The sequence below is a fragment of the Bos indicus genome, chromosome 2 (assembly GCF_029378745.1).
Source record: "Bos indicus isolate NIAB-ARS_2022 breed Sahiwal x Tharparkar chromosome 2, NIAB-ARS_B.indTharparkar_mat_pri_1.0, whole genome shotgun sequence".
Lineage (NCBI taxonomy): Eukaryota > Metazoa > Chordata > Mammalia > Artiodactyla > Bovidae > Bos > Bos indicus.
In genome coordinates this window covers 97927397-97940492 of record NC_091761.1, presented here as the reverse complement: position 1 = coordinate 97940492, position 13096 = coordinate 97927397, and the positions used below count along the sequence as shown (strand labels likewise).

General features: G+C 39.5%; 1 protein-coding gene across 5 annotated transcripts in view; it reads left to right on the top strand.

Moving 5' to 3' along the window:
- Positions 1-3987: 3987 nt before the first annotated feature.
- The window catches only part of KANSL1L (KAT8 regulatory NSL complex subunit 1 like), a 125559-nt gene continuing 116450 nt past the window's right edge, over positions 3988-13096 (top strand). For 2 of the 5 annotated variants that reach the window (XM_070771479.1, XM_070771466.1), the window contains exon 1: positions 4174-4349. The gene's annotated coding sequence lies outside the window, so the exon portion shown is untranslated. The other 3 variants (XM_070771482.1, XM_070771460.1, XM_070771472.1) reach the window with 3 other exon arrangements.

The window sequence follows — 13096 nt, the reverse complement described above, 5'->3', positions numbered from 1 at the left end:
GAGTCAGTTCTTCACATCAGGTGCCCAAAGTATTAGAATTTCAGCTTCAGCATCAATCCTTCCAATGAATATTCAGGACTGAGATCCTTTAGGATAGACTGGTTGGATCTCCTTGCAGTCCACGGGATTCTCAAGAGTCTTCTCTAACACCACAGTTCAAAAGCGTCAATCCTTCAGTGCTTAGCTTTCTTTATAGTCCAACTCTCACATCCATACATGGCTACTGGAAAAACCATAGCTTTGACTAGACAGACCTACCTTTGTTGGCAAAGTAATGCCTCTGCTTTTTAATATGCTGTCTAGGTTGGTCATAACTTTCCTTCCAAGGAGCAAGAGTCTTTTAATTTCATGGCTGCAGTCACCATCTGCAGTGATTTTGGAGCCCAAGAGAATAAAATCTGTCACTGTTTCCATTGTTTCCCCATCTATTTGCCATGAACTAAAGGGACCAGATGCCATGATCTTCGCTTTTTGAATGTTGAGTTTTAAGCCAGCTTTTTCACTCTCTTTCACTTTTGTCAAGAGGCTCTTTAGTTCTTCATTTTCTACCATAAGGGTGGTGTCATTTGCATATTTGAGGTTATTGGTATTTCTCCTTGCAATCTTGATTCCAGCTTGTGCTTCATCCAGTCCCCATTTCACTTGATGATTCTGGCTAGTTAAAGCTAAATCTATCCTGAATAGGAATGACCACTTTTAGGCCTGCTACTTCTCCTATTTCACTTTCTAAACTTGATTATAAAAACAAATTGAATATACTAGAATATGACAGTGGAGGACAGTTGCCCTGGGTATGGAAATATAGAGAAATAATAGTTCAGGCTTCCAAACTAGTGTTCTATTCTATGAGAGGTAATGGGGAAAGAATGCTGGCTTTGGAGACAAGCAGGTCTGTTTTTCAAATTCCAAATTTGGCCATTTTTTTAGTGTGAGAATCTGGATATATTACATTATGTAACCTCATTGAGTTTTTTTTTCTTTTCCACTCACTTTGGAAAATGAATATAACACTCACTTTGCAGAATGTGAGAACTAAATGCATATATTCATTTAACAAATGTATACTGAAAACCTATATTTGCCAGGACCTGTCCTGAGTTCAGGGGATACAGCAGTAAGAAAAGCAGAAAAAGTGACTAACCTCATGGAGATTGCATTTGACTTAGACAACAAAAAGAATCAAAATTGATGTTAAATTAGATTTTTATTAGTTCCATGGAGAAAAACAGCAAAGAAGGGGGATAGAAAAGTACTTTTACCCTCTTTTTGGCTGTAAGCTGCTTAAATTCTCCTGTATCACCAGCGTTTATCATGTCAGCTACATGTAAGTGCTGCACACATGTTTACTGAATGAAAGCTGTGACTGAATACAAACCAGTGTTAAAAAAGATTATCTCATTAAATCACTATAATACTGCTTACTTGGACACTTTTACATGCTTCCAGATAGGTAATAATTATGTCAGCAAGAATGGTGCCTTCTGGTCTCCTTTTTCTTGCTGGTTCTATAAGTCTCCTACCCAATGTTATATTTTTCTTGGAAATCAGGATGCTTTTAATGTACCTTCTGAATGACAATATATCCTTGATTTTTAAAAAGTAACTACATGTATTTTTCAGAATAATATAAACAATTGAACAAATGGTTCAGTATGTCAATTTCCCTATTAAGCAGCTTTGATATTCTATAGTTTCTGGAAAACTGGCATGCACATGCTATAAATATTAAAATCAAGCTTTAGATTAATATTCTGTGTCAAGGGTCAAGTCCTTAATATGTAGTTAAATGGGGTAAAAATTACAGTATGCAGTGTCATCTCATATATAAAATACAGCAGGTCTTACAGATGATTATGATTTTCATCTTTGTCCTTTTCTACATTTTATATCAAAGATACATTTTGTATTATTAATTTCCCACCCCCCAATTCCTATTAAAGTATTGTAAATATAAAAGAAGTAAAAAAGTTTTATTTGTGTGGTGGTTCAATAAATTGAAAAGTTTAAGTTCTGCAAATTTGGCAGACTGCAGGATTGACTATAAGATAAAAACTTAGAGTATTGGAAAATTAAATAATGTATATAAAAATGCCTTCTAAATTATTACTTGTGTAATTGCAAAGCTTAATTTCTGTATCACTGCTATAAATTCCATGGGGACGGAACTTTGATTAGTGCTATATCTCCAGACCTATAGAGGTTTTCTCAATCTAGTAATGACAGCACTTTTCAGCCCAATAATATGACACACACAACCTCTACTTAAATTCAAAGGACACATGTACACCCATGGCTGATTCATGTCAGTGTATGGCAAAACCCACTACAATATTGTAAAGTAATTAGCCTTCAATTAAAATAAATAAATTTTAAAAATTCAACGTTAACTATCCTCTGAACTAGTGATTCCTTTCTTCCTTCACTGCCTAAAGTCTTTTAAAATACTCAGACCAAATAAAAAAATCTTTGAATTATTGTTAATACTTGCGTGACTTCTCAGTAAGTCATTAAAAAAAAATTAAATGTTCATTTAAAAAAAATTAATGCCTTATCTATTTTTTTTTAATCCCTGTCCCCAGGGATAGGACAGCCCTTTGAATATCCAAAAAATATTTGTTGATTCAATTGTTTTCACAACATTCACTTAGTTTTTATCCCAATGATGGTACATCGATTTCTGAAATACTTTTCTTATCCCATATGAAGATGCAATTATTGTTTTGAGCAATTTTTAAGCAGTATTCTCTCCTATAAATGCAGTTTGTCATAAAAACCATTGCAGTTTTGTCACAATCTATTAAAGACCAAGAACAAGTCTGTAATTTTCCAATTTCAGTAATCTGTGTTGTTTTAGGTTTTGTGAAAACTCCAGTTCCTTGGATTCCATCCTCCTGCTCCCGCCCCACCCACCCCTGCCATGTTATCCTATTAATACGGCAGAAATAGTCAATTGTCTCTAGTGCGCTTCATTCCCCGTTATCATTTCACGTGTAAATTAGGTGTTTAGGAAAGCCTGTAATCCATCTACAGCCTAAGGAGCTATATTTAGTGCTCAGTTATGTTAAAAACACACACACACACACAAAACTTGAGTGCGTGGCTAGGGAAATGCCTGGGTGTAGTTTCGTGGTGAGTGGAGCGCCGGGCCAGGTGCAAACTTTTCAGCGACGTTTTTGTGTGTCCCTGGCCAACTATCTCCACGTAAAAACTCTGTCAATTGACTGTGCTACTGCAGAACGGAGTTAACTACAACGGCACTTAAACCAGCTCTGTACAGATTTTTAAATGTTTGAGCTGACCTTTCCTGATTTATTATTTTTTTAAACCAATAAAACCGACTCAGATTCAAGGCAGATTTGTCACTCTCTCCCAGGGCCCTTCTAGGATCGTACAGAATTATGACTTTGCATTCGAGCGCAAAACCTGAAGAAAAGCAAACGCAGGGACACGCATAGACTTGGCAACAGTGACAAAGCTTTGTTAAAACTTGTCCCTCCAGTGGCGGGGCGGGAGGGGTGTCTGGCCGCCAGGAGCCAGCGCGGGCGGCAGGGTGTAGAGCAGCCTGACTATCCTCTCGCTTTGTTTTTGCTGTCGTGGTGGTACAGAAATAGCAGAGCAGGGGCGGGAAGTCGCCGGGCGGTATTCCTGGTGTCTGTATGTGTGAGTGTGTGTATGTGTTTTTCCCGGCTGGCTGAGGACCGCGGTGAGTAGGAAGCAGGAGCAGTGCGGAGCCCGCCCCAAGGGAGCGGCCGCGCCTCTGCAGCAGGGTTCGGGCGCCAGCGCTCCAGCCACTTCCAGAACGCTCCTGGACGCTTCTGCCGGCACAGCATCCTGCCGGGGTTTCCCCGCCACCCGCGCTCATTTGCATGGCGCTGCCCCTCCCCCGCTGCCATTGGCCAGCGGCGCGCCCCGCCCACTGCCCCTCCACCTCGGCAAGGTTCCGTCCCCCGAGCCGCCCGGAGCTGCGGGCAGCTGGCGGACTGTTAAACCGCGGCGGCGGCGGCGGCCGGGGCGGGAGCGGGACGCGCTCTGGAGACAAGTCAGCTGCGCCCCGGGTGGGGGGAGGAGGGTGGGCAGCTACAGATCACCTCGGCAGCCCCCACCACGGCCGGACCGAAGGTGCGGCGGCGGAGGGGAGCCAGGGCGCCCCAGCAGGCGAGTGGCCGGCGTCTCAGTGGCGGGCTTGAGGGGGTTGGGTCTCCTCTGCCGGGGACTGCGGCCCCGCGGGGAGGGGAGAGCGAAGACCGCTGGGTGGACTTGCGGGCCAGGCGACCGACCGGCAGCCCCTTCGCCCCCCGAATCTTCTGAGCTGTTGGACTCTGGGTCCCGGCACAGGATCGCGCTCTAGGGTAGGGTCGGACCGCAGCCAAATTTAAACGGCTAAACCTAACAGCCTTGGCAGAGCTAAGGGGAGGGAAGGGGTGGAGGGAGGGGAGGGGCGGATCTAGACTTTGTCACGTGGGAGCAGGGGCGGGGCTTGGCTGTCCTCCCTTTTGTTTTGGCTGGCGCGTGCGCAGAGGGCCGAACACGTGGTCTCCCGGGTCCGTCCCTTGCCTCGGCGGCCGCGCCTCGCTGAGTGCGGTTGTGATGACGCCGGCTTTGGGGAATCTCTGAGGGCGGACCTGTTTGTATTAGATGGGACCGTTGTTTTACTTGTTTCCACTTTATCTAGGCAGACGTTGATTTGGCCTTTAGAATTACGTGGGATGGAGGGGAATCTAGAGAATTGTTGAGGAATGGTGTTTGCAGGTTTGTGTGCTGAAGGGATTGATGTATTGCCGGAAAACTTGAGGATGTGTGGTGTTTGGTAGCAAGAAATACAGGACAGTGTTCCGATTATTAAACTACTGGAAAGGAAGAAGAGGCTAGCTTTACAGGGAGGAAGGGCACTGGACGGACCTTCTTGTGGTGTTTTCTTACTCACTAGTACTATTTGGTTCGTTCATTGCCCGCTTTCGCTCTTCTCCGTGCAGATTCACTCTTTTACCCTCGCATCAGCGGTCTGGGGGGATAGATTTTGTTTGTTTTTTTAACTGTGGAAAGCATGTTACTTAAAATTTGTTTTTTTATATTTGGTTGTGCTGGTCTTTGTTGCTGCGCGGTACTCTTTTTACTTTTTGATAATCCAAACTTTGGTCAACTGGCGAGATTTAAGAGGATAGTTCTTTCGTCTGTCCTTCGTCCGCCCTAACCAGTTTGCTTAAGTTCGTGCTGAGTTTGCGTCAGTGGGAAATTTTTTTTTTTTTTTTTTTAAATACCGAGGGATGGGGCAGGTTTGTTAGCGATAAAACCTAAGACTCATTGGAAAAGACTCGGATGCTGGGAGGGATTGGGGGCAGGAGGAAAAGGGGACGACAGAGGATGATATGGCTGGATGGCATCACCGACTCGATGGACGTGAGTTTGAGTGCATTCCGGGAGTTGGTGATGGACAGGGAGGCCTGGCGTGCTGCAATTCATGGGGGTCGCAAAGAGTCGACTGGAGAAGGAAATGGCAACCCACTCCAGTATTCTTGCCTGGAGAATCCCAGGGACGGGGGCGCCTGGTGGGCTGTCGTCTCTGGGGTTGCACAGAGTCGGACACGACTGAAGCGACTTAGCAGCAAAGAGTCGGACACGACTGAGCGACTGAACTGAACTGAAGATATTTACCACTCCTGTAGACAAAATCGACAGTATTTTTGACTAGGAAAAAGTGGCTCTAAAAATAATTAAACATTAGCAAAAAACTTGGTGTTCTGGACTGTGGATTGCTTGAGAAATTGCTTAGCAGTGAGTGGCCTCTGCTGTTTCCAGTTCTTACTAGCTTGTTTGGGCAAGTTACAACCTCTCCGATTCTGTATCCTCTTCTAAATAGTTTCGTAATACTGTCCGTGCCTTAAGAGGTTGTTATGAGAATCAAATGCTTTGTGTTAGTAAAAGTGTTTGTAATCTTTATCAACACTACACATATAGAAATTGACAGGTAATACGTTTTTTTTTTAACAGAAGTCCGTTTTTTTTTTTAAAGCCAGCATCTTAGAAGAATATAAATGATGAAATAGCATATATTTGAATGTCTTTAAAATCTGTTGTAATTGTTATCATTGATTCTCCCATTTTTCCCACTTAATCAAATCAGTGTCAAGGTTTCTGCCATTTCTCATAGTTTTAATCTAGATAATCATTACTTCTTTTACCCAGCCCTTCTGGGTTAACTTTTTTTACATGAAATTTTTCTAAATCCAGGCCAGTTGTATCACACTGATTTTTTTTTTTTTAACATTTACTCTGTGTGTGTGTTATGTACCTTTTCAAATAATAATTGCTTGTTTTTAAATCTTATTATAAATAATTTGGGGAAAGAAAACAGGTGCAGATAATAAAAAATACAAATAATTTGTATTTCTATGTGCCAATGAATATTTGCACATTTTTCCTAAAACTAGGATTATGTGGTATTTTAACTCTACCTCATAAACTGTTCCATGTCCTTAGTCTTTGAAAAAATTATGTTTGGAAGCTCAGTGTTATATCGTATAATTATCATATTTAAAATTTTTCCTGTTGGCACATGTTTGGGATGTTTCTAATGTTTTGCTGATATAAATTTCACTACAGAGAATACAGCCTTTTATGTAAAGCTTTGGAAAAAAATTTCTCCTAGATTTGTAAAAGAGGAATTATTGGTGGAAGTGTGTGTGTTTTAAGGCTCTTGTAACATCACCAAATTGCCTTCCTGAGTATTAATACTCATCTAGTGTATGAGCGTGCCTCATATTACATCTTTATTCATCATCTGGTATTAGCAATAAAACAAAAGAACTTGCTTTCATTAGCATAAATTTTTTTTCATGTGTGTCTGTGATATATGTGTTTTATTTTCTTAGAAGCCCCTTGTGGAAGAGGAATATATTTCATATTTGATAAGTGCAATTACATAGTTGATGCTTAATAAACACTTGCAAGTTGACTATTAATATTTATCTTTTTGATCTCTGAAATTTTTCAGGAAATTATATCTTGCTTTTTTGTCTTAGTTATGAGTGCTTTATTGGCAATATACTCTTACTGTTTTATTCCTTACTTTGAGTATCTCTCTGTTCAGGTGGGGCCTCTTGATCTATCACAGTTGTCTGCCAGTGACTGCCCATTGTGCAACTGCTGCATTATCCAGTAATTCCATCCAGTTTTGATGCCATTTATCATAATAACTTAGACTATTTCATTTCCTTTATTCATTCAACTGTCTAGTGTGGAATTCGATTACAAATTTTACTTTAATTGTTCCAGATTCACTTATAGCCTTTTCTGTTTTTAAAGGAAAAAAGCCTGGTGTCTGAAGTTACTTTGCTTCATTATATAGATGCTCTTGATAGCACATCTCTGAATTGGCTCTAACATCTTTTACTGCCTTTAACCTGGGGCTTCCCTGGTGGCAAAGTGGCAAAGAATCTCCTTGCAATACAGGAAACTTGTGTTCAGTCCCTGGGTTGGGAAGATCCTCTGGAGAAGGAAATGGCAACGCACTGCAGTATCCTTGCCTGGGAAGTCCCATGGACAGAGGAGCCTGGTGGGCTATACTCGGTGGGGTCACAAAAGAGTTGGATACAACTTAGTAACTAAAAACAAAATAAAGCCTATCTTTAATCTACCACATAAATCTTATTTGTTATGAATAATTTTTACTTACTCAGTTATTTATCTCTCTTCCTGTTTTTTTTAAATTGTCTGTACAATAGTTGATAGAGGCCAAAAGCTTTCTTTCTGGTGTAGAAGATTGTTTATTGATTGTATTCTTCAGGTTACAATCAGCAGTGAAGGAATGAAACCGCTTGCAACTGAAGTGACAGTCAATAGGAAATTAGCAACCAGTTTACTGACTTTAAAACATATCATCTGTTACACCTCTAGCCTTAAAGTCCTTACTATTACTATATTAAAGGACTATAATGGAACATGGTACATTAGTGATGACCCTCAGTCATCAATACAGTCTTACTTTCAGTATGTTTGATTTAGAAAGGAAAGGAAGGTGTATTCATTTCTGAGAGGTTTTGTTTTTTTTTCCTTTTTACATGTTCTGAAGAGATTTCACTGAACTGTGCTTGTTATTCTGTGTGAGATAAACAAATCAGTTCAGTTCAGTCACTCAGTTGTGTCCGACTCCTTGTGACCCCATGAACCTCAGCACGCCAGGCCTCCCTGTCCATCATCAACTCCCAGAGTTCACTCAAACTCATGTCCATCAAGTCGGTGATGCCATCCAGCCATCTTCATCCTCTGTCGTCCCCTTCTCCTCCTGCCCCCATCCCTCCCAGCATCAGAGTCTTTTCCAATAAGTCAACTCTTCGTCGTGTGAGGTGGCCAAAGTATTGGAGTTTCAGCTTTAGCATCAGTCCTTCCAAAGAACACCCAGGACTGATCACCCTTAGAATGGACTGGTTGGATCTCCTTGCAGTCCAAGGGACTCGCAAGAGTCTTCCCCAACACCACAGTTCAAAAGCATCAGTTTTTCGGAGCTCAGCTTTCTTCACAGTCCAACTCTCAGCAAGTCTTAAAAAATGATATTGTACTTGCCTGGAGACAGTCTGTAATGGAAATCTGAGGACAATTTATAGTGAAAGTTTTTAAATACTTGATAATATTTTTAGGTTTTTAGGAACACTTTTCTATATGAATGTGACAGTTCTCTTGCAGAATTGGGAAAAATGCATTCATTTATAAAATAAAGGCTTTGTTATATTTCTAATGAACTTTTAATTTATTATTTCTGGTTCTTTAAGATCAAGAATTTTCAAGCATGTTATTTAAAGTAGTTAAAAATTTGTTTTTATTTAATAGTAGGTCATTAATCAGTGTTTAACCACTTGAAATTAAGTTGAAGCTGAAATGTATATAATGAGCAAATGTGATAGCGCTAAATTTTAACGTGAATTTCTGGATCTAAGTTGATGTACACAGAAAAAAACATGACTCTTCATTTATATTCCTATGAGTCATGCTTTTGTAACTGAATAGTAATAATTCTGCTTGAAGTTTGAACTATGATCTGTTTGATGTGTTCTGTGGCCACCCAAGTGGCTTTATCTTTAATTAAATTCCTTTAGTCTTCAAAGAGAATTCCTTTTTAGGCATAGTTTTCGAAGTGGAAGAAGTTCTAGCTATAAACATTATTGAATACAAAGTACTGAGCTAACTGTACCTTGGTCATGCCAATTACTGCAGTGCTTTCTGCTGTAATTTAAAAATGCCCATTTGTGGTATAAAGAAATCTTGAAAACACAGCAGTGTATTTTGTATTTGCATGTTCCAGTAATTCCTGTATTTTTCAGGAATAAAGTTATACCAGTGTAGATTCTCATTACTTTTATTGACTTAATTGGTTTAATTGACTTAATTTAACATTATGAGTTACAAATTCAGAACTTTAGCCCTGTTGTATTTCAGTAATGTTTGAAAGAGCTGCTCAAAATTTTCTAAAAGAAGTTATGCTTTTTTCCTACTCCTTCACTGTTACTATAATGGATTGACTATATGAAACACATTAAAGTTATAAGTTTGGAAACAATTTAATTGTTTGTCTCTGCTTCAGAGTTCTCACTTCTATCTATTGGTAGTCTTTTCACTTTCTTTTAACTTAAGGATGAATCTGCTTTCTTTATGGTACTTTTATTCCTAGTTTATATTGTTGCACTGAAGAAAATTAGGATTATCCATATTTCAGTTGAGAGAATACATTTAATATCGGAGTAGATATTGATATGATATTTTCCATGGACTTTATGGAATATACATATGCATGTTAGAATGTAAGTCATAATCAAATCTGGAGTAGTATTTTAGGGGCTGGAAAATCAGATTTGGTTTTTAATTTTTAATGTTCATTCTCAGAAGGATGGGTGGGTCTTATTTAGATTGTCTAGATTTTTAGTTTCAACTCTGAAAATGGACTAGATTGGCAAACTTTTGATTTTCTTTAGCCCAAATGCCAAAATTTATTTGGTATATGTGACCTGCCTATATTTAAATAGTAGTTGTAAAGACCTGGTTACTAGTGTCAGGATCAACTCAAAAATTATTGATATAATTATCTCACTGTGTACATGCAGCTTTTGAGAGATGACATGATGATATTGGGTTTCCCTGGTAGCTTAGTGATAAAGAATCTACCTGCCAACGTAGGAGGTGCAGGTTCAGTCCCTGGGTTGGGAAGATGCCCAGGAGAAGGAAATGACAACCCACTCCAGTATTCTTGCCTGGAACATCCCATGGACAGAGAAGCAAGGTGGGCTACAGACTATGGGGTCACAAGAGTCAAACGTGACTCAGTGACTAAACAGCAACAAAATGATAGTATTTACTAAAGCTCATGATGTCCAAGGGATTAGATTGTGTTTAATTAATGCTAAATTTCATAAATATGATTTATAAATCCTAAAGATTAAGTCACTAATGGAAGCATTTTGGAGACAACAGGGCAAGACTTTTTATTTGTAGTAATGTAAACATCAGAACAACTGACTTCTTCCTTAATTCACAGTGAATATTGGATTAAATTGTAGACCCGACTTTACAGTCCCCCCAATTTTTTGGATTAACTTGGTTTTATTTATAATAAATTTAAAGTAACCAGGAAGAAAAAACTTTTTATTTGTAGTTTTTAAATGCTTATAATTTAAAGGAATAAACTTTGGCATGTCTTACTGAAATTGTCTCTGGTTGGTAGTTTTTATGATACTTCTAAGAAAATGTAAATTGAAATCTGGACTTTTTGCTGTAGGGTTGTTTGCTTTGTGGATTATCTGTAACAGTTTTGCAGTGGATTGGTTTTTGTTTTTTTGTTCACTGTGCCTAAAATTTCTGGGCTGCAGATGTGCTAAGGAATGATTATTAATTTTAATTCAGAATGCAGGTTGAAAACTCTTGTAAAAAACATGAAAGCAAAGTTCATACCTGGCAAATATAATTGATTTTTGGATTATCTAGAACTATTGCTTCTTAAAGAGAAAGTGTGACGGTATTAATTACTCAGTCGTGTCTTACTCTTTGTGACCCATGGAATGTAGCCCTCCAGGCTCCTGTGTCCATGAAATTTTCCAGGTAAGAATACTGGCCTGGGTTGCCATTCTCTTCTTCAGGGGAGCTTCCCAACCCAGGGATTGAACCCCGGTCTCCTGAATTGCTAGCAGATTCTTTACTGTCTAAACCACCAATAGTTAAAATAATTTATCTGGTTGCTTTCTTGTCACCTTTGAAAGGGTGATAAGATTTTTTGCAGTTTTGCTTCTTAAATCCTGTTAGGTTACTATTTTAGTTTCTGTATGTTGTGGTTAAGGAAGTTGTTTTTTCTCAGTTTTGCTCATTCCAATTTCTTTGAAGTCTTATATATATGGACTGACTAAATTCTTTTTAGAGAAGGAACCTATTTTGCTTGAGTATCTTGGGTGTATATAAAATAAATATCATAAAAGATGATAGTGGTGCCAACAGTAAATAGAACACAGTATTTTAGCAACTAAAAACAAATTTCTTAGATTTAGGTAAGATCCAGTTACTGTTTTTCCCACCCAATATCTGCATAATTAGAAACAATATTCTTTTTTTAAATATAAATTTATTTTAATTGGAGGCTAATTACTTTACAATATTGTATTGGTTTTGCCATACATCAACATGAATCCACCACGGGTATACACGTGTTCCCCATCCTGAACCCCCCTCCCTCCTCCCTCCCCATACCATCCCTCTGGGTCATCCCAGTGTACCAGCCCCGAGCATCTTGTATCATGCATCGAGCCTGGTCTAGCGATTCGTTTCACATGATATTATACATGTTTCAGTGCCATTCTCCCAAATCATCCCACCCTCGCCCTCTCCCACAGAGTCCAAAAGACTGTTCTATACATCTGTGTCTCTTTTGCTGTCTCGCATACAGGGTTATTGTTACCATCTTTCGAAATTCCCTATATATGCATTAGTATACTGTACTGGTGTTTTTCTTTCTGACTTACTTCACTCTGTATAATAGGCTCCAGTTTCATCCACCTCATTAGAACTGATTCAAATGTATTCTTTTTAATGGCTGAGTAATACTCTATTGTGTATATGTACCACAGCTTTCTTATCCATTCATCTGCTCATGGACATCTAGGTTGCTTCCATGTCCTGGCTATTATAAACAGTGCTGTGATGAACATTGGGGTACACGTGTCTCTTTCAATTCTGGTTTCCTCAGTGTGTATGCCCAGCAGTGGGATTGCTGGGTCATATGGCAGTTCTATTTCCAGTTTTTTAAGGAATCTCCACACTGTTCTCCAGAGTATTCATAAGAAGATCAAGATGCTTGGAAAACTCCTTTGAGAATTTGCCTTTTTCACATTCTTTTTGTATAACCTAAGGAAAGTTATGACCAACCTAGATAGCATATTAAAAAGCAGAGATATTACTTTGCCAACAAAGGTCCATCTAGTCAAGGCTATGGTTTTTCCACTGGTCATGTATGGATGTGAGAGTTGGACTGTGAAGAAAGCTGAGTGCGGAAGAATTGATGCTTTTGAACTGTGGTGTTGGAGAAGACTCTTGAGAGTCCCTTGGACTGCAAGGAGATCCAACCAGTCCATCCTAAAGGAGACCAGTCCTGGGTGTTCATTGGAAGGACTGATGCTAAAGCTGAAACTCCAATACTTTGGCCACCTCATGTGAAGAGTTGACTCGTTGAAAAAGACCCTGATGCTGGGAGGGATTGGGGGCAGGAGGAAAAGGGGATGACAGAGGATGAGATGGCTGGATGGCATCACCGACTTGATGATGTTTGGGTCACCCAAACATCACCGAGTTTGGGTGAACTCCGGGAATTGGTGATGAACAGAGAGGCCTGGCGTACTGCGATTCATGGGGTTGCAAAGAGTTGGACACGACTGAGCTGAACTGATCTGAAGCTGCTATTATGCTTTGGAACTGAAATGTTTTAGTTAATGGTTGATTCATGTTTTCTTTAGGGGTACTATATACTTTATACTATCTAGTACAGTAGTCCTTAACCACATGTGGCTATTAACATTAAGCGCTTGAAATGTGGCTAGTCCATATAGACTTTGTGCTAAATGTAAAATAA